Source organism: Camelus bactrianus, chromosome 2 (assembly GCF_048773025.1).
Source record: "Camelus bactrianus isolate YW-2024 breed Bactrian camel chromosome 2, ASM4877302v1, whole genome shotgun sequence".
Taxonomy (NCBI): Eukaryota; Metazoa; Chordata; class Mammalia; order Artiodactyla; family Camelidae; genus Camelus; species Camelus bactrianus.
In genome coordinates, this window is record NC_133540.1 from 48,709,823 (window position 1) to 48,724,370 (window position 14,548).

Consider the following 14,548-nt stretch of genomic DNA (forward strand, 5'->3'; position numbering starts at 1 on the left):
CACAAGAACAGGGATGTATGTTGCCTTAGATTTTTCTTCCTTAGTAACAATATATAGAATATTCAGGGAAAGACAATGGTAAAAGATTCTTACGATGTATTGGAAGTAAACAGCAGGGATTGTAAGTAAACTTTTACTCTCATTTTAGATGGGATGCTGGACATAACCCATTAAGCATACCTGAAGGCTGTTATTTTAAAAACTGAACTAGTAAAATCAAAGGATAGGATATACAGTACAGCCTGTGATCAAAGAGGCCTGCACCTCTGCCTTAACTAACATGTGCCAGTCAAATGAACGGGAGCAGATAGCGAAACCAGAATAACACAAAAAAGCCAAAACATACTGCTTAGAATTCCAGAGTCAAATGTTAGACAAGGTCAAGGATCATGCACATTGTGTCACAAGAAATCTTATCCCTGAGATGTAGGAATTTTCCATATAATATTCTGGAATTGAAAAACATGTAAATATTGATTTTATGGGGTGAATGGAAGGTTTTCTTCCTTCCTCTGCAGTTGACATCCAATAAGAATGACAAACATTAGCTTTTTTTCCTCTCTCTCAGGAGAGTTAGGAAATAGAATTCTGAACTGGAAGAATCTTTGTTCAACCCTCGGAATTTATCAGATGAAATTGAGGCCCAAACCACACAACTGGCCAGAGATAGAAAGTGAACTAAAATTCAGATCTTCTGTCTCTAATCAAAAACGCTTTGCTCTACATCACATTGGGTTAATTTACCTTCACCTCTTAGATAGGTCAGGAGATAAGTTGAAGAAACTCTGAAGAGGAAGTTTTGTTCCATTCGCTTCCTTTGTGGTGATGTAAGTTGAATTCTGGACTTCCAAGCAAAACTTTAAGAAAAGGTCCTATCAGTCTTGATTAATTGCAGAAGAACCAAAGAGTAAACACCATGTCATGAAAAGTCCTCCCCGCCACGGCTGACCTCACTAAGATGCAAGCACCATGAGGCAGTAGTTATGACCATCTGCCTTTGGAAAAGCTGTTAGTTCTTTTTTTGGTTACTGTCACTGCCCCTCCTGTTCCCTAGAGTGCACGGTAAAGACTAGATGCCTTCTGTATAATGACTGTGGTCAGCTATAAATATGAGGAAAATGAACATGCACCATCTTGATGTCAAGTTAATTTTAGCTTCACAGTTTCATTTTAAGTGTGCCCAACCTAGACTGGGCACATCAGGGCTCAGTCTAAGGAGTTTCAAAAATGGAAATTACAAAACCACAGGGCGGGACCCAAATTGTTCCGATGGTGGTAACAGTGATTGAGATGCTCTTGGGGATGTTGCCAAGAGGAGGCCTCTCACTGCTCGGTGGTGAGCTCTTAAACCACATGGATAAATAGATTCGGTCATCGCTAGGAGGTGAACAATAGCTCCTATGTTGCGGCTTTGGCTTTGTTGTGATGAATGTAAAGAGTTTCTTGCCATTCAGATGTGGACAATGCTCTATGTGTTACACAATGCACGCTGTGGGCAGGTGGGATAAAGGTTTCTTACCAAGTTATAGGTACTATCTTCCCAGTATGTTCCTTTGGCTTTAAGCGTCAGCAGTGTCTGACTACTGTTTTCAATCCACAGAACAGCTACAGAATATGTCTGAAGATTCCAGCCTGTTATTTTTCTTCAAATCTGGGTTTCAATCTTGGTTAGTGTTTGCCCAGAAATATGTAATTGCGGACTTCCTCCTCATAAACTCTTCCAGAGTGGAGGCTGCCAGGGCGCATACTATTATTATCTCTTTGCCTGGGGGCTCACTGAGGGTGTGTCCTCATAGTCACAGGATGGATAACCTGCTCTCTGCCAGGAAGCCTGTATGGTTAGCAGCTGCAGCTAACAAAAAAACCCAGCTTGCACGTTTCCAATAATGTTTGCTTTTCTTCTCCTTTGGATAAAAAAAATTTAACTGGTTTCTTTATTAAAAACTCACACTTGCCTTTCCCCTATATTTTTTGGCTCATTCCTCGTTTACTCTGTTTACATTAGTCACTGTGATTTGGCTGTACCTGCTCCTTCTCCCTCACCCAACTAATCTTATCCGGGAACTTTAGTTTCCCACTCATCAGATGTCGCTTCCTCCGTGAGTCCCGCCCGGCTTACAAACCTCCCATCCTCACACAGGAGCACGCACACACACAGACACAGTTAGCGTTTACTGCAGTCTTCTGTATGCTACCCTAGCATTCTGTTACACCTCAATTTAAAAAATCATGGTCTAACTTGTCTTATACGTAGCTGCATCCTTTCAACTTACTTCTTCTGATCTTACGTCTTCATTCTCAGTACTTAGTAGTTATCTCAGTCCTCGGGTGAACTTAAGTAATTTTTTAGTTTTGAATTTAGGTATAACTTACACATGTAAACTTCACTCATTTTAGCATATTGTTCTGGGATTCCGGACGAATGCCTGCAGTCCATGACTACCAAAATCAAGGCATCAAGCAGTTCCGTTGCACCCCAGACTCCCCTGTTCCGAGTGTAGTCAACCCCTCCTCTCATTCCCAGCCCGAGACCACCGTTTTGTTTCTGTATACAAGCTCCACACGTCCATAAACGAAATCTTACAGTTTGCAGCCTTTTGAGTGTCACTTCTCTCACTGAGCACAACGCATTTGAGAGTCTTCCAAGTTATTTCTGAGACCATTCATTCCCTTTTATTGCCGAGGAGTGTTCCACTCATGAACACACCACAGTTTTTATTTGTTTGTTTGTTTTGGTTTTTTTAACCCATTCACCAGCTGAGGGACACTGGGTTGTTTCTAGTTTGGGGCAATTGTAAATACAGCAGCTACAAGCATTCACAGTAAGGTTTTTGTATGAACATAGTTTTTATTTCTTTTGGATAAATAATTAGAAATAGGATTGCTGGGTCATATGGTAAGTGTCGTCTTTACTTTATAAGAAACTTCCTGGCTATTTGTCAGAGTGGCTCGTTCATGTCACAGTCTCACCAGCTGTATATGAATTCCAGTTTCTCCACATCCTCACCAACACTTGATATTGTCAGTTTCTTTTCATTTTCACCATCTTAATAGGTGTGTAGTGACATCTCACAGTGGTTTTAATTGCATTCCCCTAGAGACTAGTAATGATGAACATCTTTTAATGTGTTTATTTGATATCCACACATCTTTGGTGAAATGTTGACTGAAATATAGTTCATTTTGGGAGGGTCTGTTTCCTTTTTATTGAGTTTTGAGAGTTCTTTTTATAGTCTGGATATTAGCCTTTTATCAGATATGCAAATGGCAAATATTTTCCCCCAAAGTGTTTAATAACTATTTTTAAATGAGTTGACATCTCATATAGAGAAAAACAGTTCTTTTGAAAAGGCCTTATGACCTTCAAATTTACAAATGATGCAGCTTTATACCATTACCTCTTCAGATGAGTCAACAAGATGCTTAGAATAATGTAATGGAGAGGTTTGTAATGGTGAATCTACATTTCTACTTGGAAATTATTTAAGTGCAGCATACAGGGAGATTTGATCTAAGGGATACACACATCTTCCAAATCACAATAAAAAAAAAAAGATTTATCATTTAAGGACTTTTTTCCTTTGAAAGAAAATCATAATAGAAAATACACATTATGCACATTTTTGCTGAGCAATCAGGTATTAGTCTTTCAAATAATTTCTGTCATAAAAATCAATTATTAGAGGCGGTATATATCTCTACCAAGACAAGTCTAACAGGTAAACCATTCAGTACTGAAAACTTGCTCCTCATTCCCGTTGAAATCAGTCTGTTGGAAAGCATATTAAAGGATTATGCAGTCAACTTCTGTGGGTAGATACACCTAGGGGATTCTTTCTATGAGGGCCATGGACTTGATGTTTCTAAGAGAATCTTCAGTCCTGTTATAAAATATTCCATTGTCAATCCCTACTTAAAGGGAAAGTTTTACAGGAAAAGGAGGAAGTTTAATTACTGTTTCTACAAATGAGGTATTCTGACATTGAGTGAATACCTAACTGGATCAAAGGACCCATATATGCAATAAAATATTGCATTTTTCAGGCATATTTATTCTCAACCAACCAATAAGCATGTCTTGTTTATACCATATTACGGACATCACAGAAGAGCTACTAAATATCATTGTTACCCGCAGTGGGAATTCCGTCTAGTTAAGGTGTCAAGAAAATAACACAAAATATTAGCAACAACACCAAATGGTGTTGATCATTAGGTAAAGACCAAAGACAGAACAAGAGGAGCAGGCTGGGGGGAAGGAGAGGAAGCTATTAGCACTGTGACTGTGAACGAAAATACTGCAACCATGTCAGTAAACAATGCTGAAACCAAGTCATCAGCGGCTGCTGCCACCCCCAGTGAGGACAGGCCTGCAGCCCAGCCTCAGCAGCCACTCACAATGGTGCACTCTGAGGGGACTCAGAATAAGAAAGGACAGGATACTGGCCCTAGATAGCTAGGTGCTTGTCAAAGGAATGAATACAATGAGCCCAGATGTTTGCTTCCTCCCATACACAGAAAAGCACTAAATTCTGTAACTGAAGATGCCTGGTTTTCTTTAGTTAACAAGCAATCTTTTATTGTTCCAACTACCTGGTCTTTGTTGTAAAGCTCCTATATATGCCAGCTCCTCCCCTACTTCTTCAGAGCAGTCCCTCATCCCGGCTCGAGTCCTCCCACCAAATAAAACATAATTCTTTTAACTTTTAGGCTGTGCATTTATTTCAGTTGACAGCACAAACAAGCTATTTCTCTACCAACCATTCAAAAAAGCCCCCAAATATGATTCTAGACACAACAGTTCTTTGGGACAATGAGGTTCAGGTCTAATGATAGGAAGTCAACTTGTAAATATTATGTTTTCACAACTCATGTTGGCTGGAACTAATGTTGAGGTTCAAAAGAGGAATAAAACCAAAACCTAGAGGGCTTCCAGAAAATTTCACAGAGGGAGTGGGATAAAAGCTGAACCCTGAAGCGTGGATAGATTCTGCTTACCAGAAGAGAGACAGGAGAATGATATGAAGGAACCAAAAAAGAACCAAAGGGCAGCTGTGGAATGTGTCATTCTTGGGTCCCCCAGCACCTGATGGCCCTGCTTCTCACAGAAGTTAAAAGTGCTAGGTATGTGCTTTCCCAGCCTCCCTGACTAGCACCTGTCATAGCCTCTGTCAACTGGAATCACCTGCCCCAGACTTGGAATCACCACCCAGTGGCGTGTCAGGAAGAAGCAGGTAGCGTGCAGAGTGCATGTGGACCCTGTGTGGCTGAATCCTCATTCCAGAAGCAGCCAAAGCAAGGGCTAAATAACAAGACCCGTATCAGTGGGGTCGGTGGTGTGGTTAGCAGCACAGAAGTGTGTTCATTGGATTCATTTCAGTGTATGATTTGGGGCATTGTTCCTGGATACATGGCCTCTGAGCCTAGAATCTTCCTGGAAAGTCTATGAGCCATTCAGGATCTTTTTTTCTGCTTAGATCAGCTAACATCAATTTTTAATTTTTTTTTTTTTTTTTTTTTTTTTTTGGTGGGTGGAGGTAATTAGGTTTATTTATTTATTCTTGGAGGAGGTACTGGGGATTGAACCCAGGACCTCATGCATACTAAGCATGTGCTCTATCACCTGACCTATACCTTCCTCCCCCACTTTTTGATACTTAGAGTAGTAATGGGCATTAAATTCTAAGAACCTCTCTACCCCTTCTCAGATCCTGTAGAAAGCGTCCACTAGTAGTCTATCCTCATTTTTCTTAGCAGGTAGCATAACATAGGAGTCAAGGGCAGGGCTCTGGAGTCTGATGGCCCTGGGCTCAAACCCCAGCAATATGTAAAAACAAATCTATGGGGAATCCTAGAGCTCTCAGCAATCTGTGTGACCAGGTCATGTGTAGTTTCACACCTTCCTCGCTCATTCCCAATAAATATGTGCTTGTTGAATATGCATTCAGGGGTCCAGGACCCTTTCCATTCATTAGTCTCGTGAGAACCAATATAGAGTTTCTGCCCATGCATTACAGAATTAAAAGATAACAAGATCAAACTCAGTGACCCCTGGTATAACGTACACTTCTAAGCTCGTTAAAACACAGCCTAGGTTTAGCCCCCATTAGCACATCACTGGTATTTACCAGTATTTAACTGTAAATTTCTCCTACTGGTATTTAACTTCCTGTTTGCTATTTCACTTCTCACCGATTGCCTCACAATCCAGCTTGTCTCCAGAGGACAAAGGCTGTCTGTATCTCTGGATCCTACCGCTAGGCCCAACACAGAGCTGGGCATGTAGAAGTTACTCAATACATACTTCCTGAATGAAATACAGTCAGTGAAAGGACCACAGTCACCGTCAACTAAACAGAGCTGTACTCACATGCTGGAAAAGTTCTCTCTTCCTGTATTTGTGCCACTTAAGATGCGTTTCTTGGCCTAAATGCACAGCAATAGAGGACTTGTTCCATGCATTGTGGCAGCCGCACAATGGGATGTTTCGGAGTCGTGCATCATTACCTTTTAAAGACTAGGTAGCCGAAGAGAAAGTGGTAATGATACATCACGGTTGAAAGAGAGAACTTAAGAAGGTATGTGTATATAGGTGAGTGCTGCCAGGGAACACAGTGGGATGAAAACATCTTTATTGTTAAGGTAAAATGACTTGATGTGATCTTTTCCACTATTCAGATTTTCTTTTAAGGTCTGAAAAACAATGCCAGTTCTCTAAGAATAAGGACTTGAGGTATATTTCCCTTAATTTTATAACAGTAATGGGTCCAATAAATAAAAATGAACAAGAAGATGCATTTCTGAGAAATCTGTCTAAGATACAGGCGAGCACAGTGCAGCAGGTACTGGGGGTACCCCACCCACATCCTCCTACCCTCATTCTGACTGCCAGCACCAGCATTTCTTTCCCTAAAGAGATTTCTGTCACCACCTGTGCCCTCTTAGCTTACATATTCAGTTGCCCGAAAATACCAGGGAATTGGCACCCCCAGAAGCAGCCCTCTACACAACTCCCTCGTCGTCCAGGTGGAATAACCCCAAGATTTTGTTCTAAATCATTTCCCAGAGTTCCCAGGGATGAAGTTCCAGTTGTCCAGAATAGTAAGTGGCTCAGTAATGAACCCCTTATCTCTCCTTCCCACTTCTGTCTCACTTCCCCACTCCCCTACAGGTTGTCTCCTGGGAGCGCCTTCCAAGTATACTACATTTGAATCCTTAGGCTTCACTGTGTCTGTGCTTTGGAAGCAGACAGGTCTGGGTTCCACTCCTGTGGCCAGCACTCACTAGCTTTAGGCAAGCAGCTTCTTTGAGGTCCCTAAGCCTTGGCTTCCTCATGTATATAACAGAGAAGATAATATCTGTGTTGCATTGTTATTCTGAGAATAAAATTATATGCAGCAATGTATATAAATTGTTCACACATGGGACAAAAGGGGGATGCTCTCCTTTGGTGTTTGGTGGTAGCCATAGTAACAGAAGCAGCAAAGCTTAGACCCATGTTCCTCCAACTTTAATGTGTGCTGGAATCTCTTGGGGTCTTGTTAAATGTAGATTCTCATTCAGAATCCGGAGCCGGGCCTGAGAATCTGCTTTTCTAACAAACTCCCAAGTAGCACCAATGTTGTTGGTCCTCAGACCCTGCTAGGAGTAGCAAGAATCTAGACCCTCATCTTCTGTATGGCAAGGAATGAGGAACATCAATCATCTATATAACAATTCACTCTGGAGTTGGTCGTAAGTACTATATAACTACACACACACACTCACACACACTTTCAGGTGTTTTCAGACGAGCAGAGAAAATTTCCATCACAGATGTAACTGGGCATCGTGGATGTAACTACTTAACCACTTAATTCTTAGACTTCTTCAGGCAGGTAGGCATTCCCTCAGTTCTTCTCACTTCTGATACCAAATTCTGTTCCACTTAACCATTTCTATATAACAAAGCACCCCAAAGCTTAGCACGCATTATCACATCACATTTCCTCTGATGGTATTTAACTTCCTGTTTGCTATTTCACTTCTCACCAATTGCCTCCCAAATAAGCTTGTCTCCTGGAGAACAAAGACTGTCTGCATCTTTGGATCCTACCGCTAGACCAAAACAGAACTGCGCCTGTAGAAGTTACTCAATCCGTATTTCCAGAATGAAATACAGCCCAGTGGAAGGACTTCAGAACAACCATTTCATTATTTCTCACGATGTTGTGGGTCTGTAATTTGGGCAGGGCTCAGCTGGGTGATTCTTCTGTTGCATGTGTATCTAGGTAGGTAATCCACTGGTATCCAACTAGCAGCAGGACTGGTTTGAAGAGTCCACAACTGCTTCACTTCCATGTCTTCCATCTTGGCAAGGATGGCTGGAAGGCTGAACTCAGCATAAATTGTCGACCAGAACACTGATGAGAAGCCTCTCCAGGATGAGAGCCACAGAGGGGTCACCTCCAGCCTTGGCAGTTCAGGGTTCCAGAGTAAGTGTTGTAGTGAACAAAGCCAAAACCGCCTGGTATGGCATCACCTAGCCTTGGAAGTCACAAAGCATCACTTCTCTCACACTCTATTTTTCAAAACAGTTTTAAGTCCATCCAGATTCAAAGAGAGGGGACAAGACCCTTCCTCTTGATGAATGTGCAGCCATGTCTTAAAACTGCCACAGTCCTCCTCCCTCTGGCCACAAATGCTAACACACCTCCCACATTAAAAATACACTCCCTCCCTCCCAAGACCCTCCACGATGGTATCAGACTCTGGCCTCGGCTCAGGATAGAACTCTAGGATCTCATCATCAAAATCAAGTCCTTACCAGGTGTCTCCTAGAGGCAGCTCACTGCTAACCATGGAATCTTGCTTCTGTGAGCTCAGTTGAAAGTCAGGAATTAATCTGTAAATTGAGAATTATATTTTGTGTAAAAAGATAGAAGAGAGTAGAAAGCAGCACTGCAAGGAATGCTTTCAATTTACTTCAAATAATATATCAAATATTACAAACAATAAACTCAAGGAGCTAAGGTCTCCCCCGAGGCCTGGCCATAAATGAGGCACTTAGGAAAGCACAATGAATCCAGAGCCACTAGGGGACCATTCACGGTTCCAGTTAAGGCACATTCTCAAGCATCTTTCTGATTCCCAGGAACACTGCTCATCAATTAGCATTTATGCAGTGCTTAACGGTTCTGACCTGTCGTTGGAAGTGCTACCAGGGTTCAGTCGAGTATGTTTCATCCAAACAGGGCTGCATCCTCTCCTGCAGCTGTGCCAGGGGCACCAGGCGGTGAGTCACAATGCAATTCTCACACTGCCCTTAGAAGTTCAGGTGGGAAACAAAGCATTCGGGTTGGGGAGGGGGGTGGTTAACATTACTTTGATGGAAATAGTGAACAGCCCACATTCACAAACAGATTCATTAAACTGCAGATGAATGGGTCATTGAGTTCTGCTGAAGCAGGATTCAAAAATGGTAGGAAATGGACCTGGGCCCTAGAAACAAGGATTCGGGGTTTGGTTTCTGCCACCTTTATACTTTGACCAAGGTATTTACCCTCTTTATGCCTCACTTCTACCCAGTGAAGACGCTACAGGCTACCTGACCAAACTGCCCTAAAGATAAAATGAGGCCAAAAAGGGAATAAATGTTAAAAAATTGTGACATGCCGAAAGAAAGTGTCATTAGGTTTGCACTGACTTCAGGAATCACCTTTCAGTTCAACCTCCACCCAGGGATGTAAATTTGTGGTCCAACCTCTCCCCACAGCCACCTAACACGCATGAATATTTTCTGAACACATTTATCCTTCATTTAACCTTGGACTTGATGTCAGGCTGAGGTTATTTCTATGAACAGGCATACAGTTCCATTTAGTGACGGACGCCACACTGCATTACAAGCGCATTCAACGTAATGTGGCAGAATGAAGGCAATCAGTCTCGGTGTGCTTCCTGTCTTCACTTCCACCCCATTCAACCCTCGTCACCTCTCCTCTTGATCACTGGCCTCCTGAGGAGTTCTCCAGCATGTGTTTCATCAGATTAAAATGAATCCATACTGCCAAAAATTAAGTAAATTAAGTACCAGTTCCTTGTTCTGGCATGCAAAGCTTTCCAAATATGTCCCCCCAAATCCCTTTCCAGCATTCTTTCTCAGAAAACCCCTAGACATCACCTATACTCCAATTAAGCTAATCACCATGCTGCTCCTAGGACGTGCTCTGAGTCATTTCCCTGTCTGAGCTACCTCTGCACGGGTCTCCTGTTAAAATCTGACCAATGCTTTCGGGCAACTTTCAAACTCGGAAAAAAATAAAATGAAGCCATGTCAAGAAGGATAAAAGTTGTCCAGAAAATCACAGGAACTAATTTGGTGTGCCAGGCAAGACCACAATTCAGAGGTAGCTATAGAACTGGGAAGATAATGTCAGTCTTTTACAGCCGAAGTTTGCATCGTTCCTGGCATAAGAATTTTGGAAAAGCTCCTCACCCCTGGGACTTTACTGAACAAGTAAACGGTACCCAAAAATCTGTCAACTCTGACAATAACTGGCTGTCTTTTATGTACAGTTCTCATCACATAAGCCCAACCTAAATGGTGCCAAAACAATCCATCATTTTGTTTTATTTGGTATTTTAATGCAAAACAGGTCTCCCAAAAATCGATCCAAAAGTTGTATTTTCCAGACCTTTGACAAAGAAACTTCTTAGTTGTTTTGTTTTGTTGTTATTTCTTCTGAAACCTTGGTAAAGCAATTGCAAGCACATATTATCTTGTATGTTTTATCTTCACAGAGGCTTTAAAAAAGTTTTTTTTTAAACTTCTTAGCTGTATAAAGCTTGAGCAAAGAATCCATAGGCAAGTAAAAGTAAACTTAGATCAGATTTTAAACCACCTATGACTCATCTAAGAGGAGTTGCTATATACTGCTCAAAACAGATTTATTTCAAAAAGATTTCATTGGCTCCAACCATTTAAAAATAAGTGATTGGAGAAAAAGTTTGCCAATCACACATCTGATAAAGGGAGAGTATACAGAACATATAAAGGACTCTTAAAACTCACTCAAAAATGTAAAAAAAACACATAAATAAATACTAAAAGGATGCTAGCCCTGAGGGGTGAAGTCAATGCCTAACGTACCACGAGCTCATAAAAGTAACTCTCAAACAAAGGCTACAGGAGAAAGAGCCATGCTCTGAGCTAACTGACCCAAGTCCACACAAGATGGCTGGAATTAGTGAGCCACTGCTGGGCCACTCAGCCGCTGAGGAGGCAGAGGGAGTCCTCGCAAGGACGACTATAATTTTTAAGTCCATAAAACTTGCCAACAGTGACAATATAACCACCACAGCCCTTCTCAGAAAAATAAATGAGCTTTTTTTTCCTCTCATGGTAGCTATTACATACGAAATGTTAACAGGCACTGATTCACAAGCTGACTTCCCCAATGCAACCCATCCTCCAATGGGAATTGGCGCAAGTTTGTCACCAACAAAGGGATCTCGCTCTACATCATCAAGGAAATGCTTCCCTAAAATGAAATCAATTACGAGTGCGTCTTGAGCGCCTGTTACACACAACGCCTTACAGAGAAGATGAAGGCAAGACCAGGCAAAGAAGTCAATCGTTGTTCAGCACCTGGTACCAGGAATCCAGCCCACAGTGCTTTCATACCTACATCACTCAACCGCCATGAAACCCTTGAGTTAGGTATTATTATTCATATTTTCACAGATTAAGAAATTGAGGGTCAGAGTAATTAAGCAACTCTCCCACCAGTAGGCAGAGCGCCAGTCTCAATTTTCTTGCTCTCTTCTTTCCTGACTGCTTCAGGAAGTTTTGTTTCAGATAAACTATAAAGCAGAAAAATCCAGCCTTCCTTCAGAGAATTCCAAAACCATAGAAATAATATAGGACCTTTCAACTCGTGAAAGCAATTCAAAAAAAAAAAAAACTTCCCGAAGTGTAAACAGTTTAAGACGCTGTAATACCCTGGCTCTTCCACCTCAGCAAAGGAGTCTGTTCCATCTCTGCGGAAGAAAATCTCCGTCAAGACATCACAGGTGATTTAGCGTCCAGACTAGTTGAGTCCTGTATGATCTCCCCCAGATTGTATTTATGGACTTCTATAAAGGGAAAGCATCAAAGACGCTTCACCCAGGTCCCCAGATTGGGCTGGCACCAGGGCCAACGAAAGCAAACGCCCATCCCTTGATTCACAACCGGGCTGCTCCCCAATCCCCTTTCTGCTGCCCTCCACCACCCTCAACCCCCACCCCCAACCCCCACCCCCAACGCACCCCACCCCCGCCTCGCCGGGAAGGGTAAATGGAAGGATTTGGTTTTATCCCTCAGTGCAAAAACACAGTATGAAAATAAAGTACACAGGGTCATATGCTTTTCTGGCGGGGGTGGCGGGGGTAAATGTTTGCACGACACATGCTCACGGCAGAGCCTGCTCTTCCTCGCACCTCCCCACCCCCCACACTTCACGCTGGCAGCCAACAGTCCTGATTAAGAAGGTCGCCTAGGCCTTCTCTTGAAATAGCACTGAAATAATTCATTTTGACAAGGAAGCGTATGTGGGGATGCAGGCGAACGCGGACGTAAGAACGCGGGTGCCCGATCCTTCTTTCTCAAGGCCACGCCTACTCCACCGAAGATTATTAAGTTTCAGTTACTGTGGATGGAAGAGGCAGCAGCCAAGCGAGTAAGAGGTCTGGCTTTCCCCGAAGGAAGAAATGAACATCAGTGACCACTAACATCACAACAGAGAGATAATACTTACTAAGCACATCTTCTGAATTATTCTTGTTAAAATCATCATCATCATCTAAGCTGACTGCAGTCAATCTCTGAATCAAACTACCAGTTCACAGAAAATGGAAAGGGACAGAGGAACAACAAGTAGGGAGCCTAGGTCCGGATGCAGGCAAGTGGGTATATTTGGTGGTGGCAGCCCGTGGCAGTGCTTTTTAACCACCAGACAAACTAAATGCCCTGCGCTTGGCTCCACCTTCAAGGTCCCTGCCACGGGGGCACTCCCTCACTGCCTCTACAGGCATCTACACTCGGACAGATTTTAAATCATCCCTTTCTTTCTTTACTGAGCAAACGCCTACCTCTTTTTGTGCTGAGAATGCTACAGTCAAGGTGGTTAGACTGGTAAGTACACGGCCGGACTTCCCTTCCCTCTAGCGCTCTGGGGCGGAGTAGCCAAAAGAGCACCTCGGACGCGATGTGAGAGGCACAAGGGAAGTCCACAGTCGGGTGCGGTGACAGACAGAAAGAGGCCGAGGAGCCTCGCCGTCCCAGCTGTCCTCACGCCCCTCTACTCCACGTTCGGCTCTTCTTCTCGATCGTGAGCCCCGCTGACCCACAGCGTCGCACCACCACTTCCTTGGTGGCAGGCCATAGGCAGCAGCTTCCCAAAGACACTCCACCAGCTCTCCGACACAGTCCCATGTCAGCAGCTGCATCGCTTGTCTCCTCAGATCTCCCTGCAAGCTCTGACTTGCTCACCTAGGCCAGTGCTTCCCTCATTTCTTAAGGGAATGACTCCTTCATCGTCCAACTCTTCTTTCTGGACCTACCCTTCCCCTGATCCCCCCACAATTGTGTAAGCTTTAATTCCTATAATAAATACCTCAGCCCACACTCAGAGGGCACTCCTGCCCCACAGAACCCTGGATGACACACCTCTGTCATCTACTGGACCTGGTTCTGCTTCCCAGCACCTCCCAATATCGACAGTACTCAGCCTTCTACAGAGAGCCTGTCAAGGCTGCAGGATCACCACGATTTCTCATTGTCAAAGGCAATCACACCCAACACATCAGTGCTTCTGCTGGGACATGCTTTTAACCCTTCTGACACGGGTCACTGTCTCTCCTAAGACCTCCCCCAGGGCATTTAATCAGTTTCTTTTGTTCAACTGGAGCTCATTTATCCCAGATTTTTTTTTAATTGAAATATAGTTGATTTACAATGTTGTGTTAGTTTCCATTGTGCAGCATAGTGATTCGGTCACACACATATTTTTTTTTCACATTTTCATTATAGATTATTACCAAATATTGAATACAGTTCCCTGTGCTATACAGTAGGACCTTGCTGTTCATCTATTTTATATATAGTAGTGTGTATCTGCTAATCTCAACTCCTAATGTGTCCCTCCCCTCCCTTTCTCCTTCGGTAGCCATAAGTTTGTTTTCTATGTCTGTGAGTCTGTTTCTGTTTTGTAAGTAAGTTCCTTTGTATCATTTTTTAGATTCCACATATAAGTGATATCATATGATATTTGTCTTTAGCTGTCTGACTTATTTCACTTAGTATGATAATACCCAGGTTCATCCATGTTGCTGCAAATGGCATTAATTCATTCTTTTTATGGTTGAGTAGTATTCCATTGTCTATAAATACCTCAACTTCTAAAAATAAACTCACCATACGATCCAGCAATCCTACTGCTGGGCATAGATCCAGAGAAAACTCCAATTTGAAAAGATTCATGCACCCCAATGTTCATAGCAGCACTATTTAAAATAGCCCAGTCAT

The 14,548-nt window shown here is 42.7% G+C and overlaps 1 long non-coding RNA gene across 1 annotated transcript in view; it reads right to left on the minus strand.

The window, feature by feature from the left end:
* LOC141573334 (uncharacterized) overlaps positions 1-14,548 on the minus strand; it is a 64,508-nt gene that overhangs the window by 29,672 nt on the left and 20,288 nt on the right. The window contains exon 2 of the long non-coding RNA XR_012498982.1: positions 8,807-8,884. This is a non-coding gene — a long non-coding RNA (uncharacterized LOC141573334). The remainder of the gene's footprint in view (positions 1-8,806; positions 8,885-14,548) is intronic.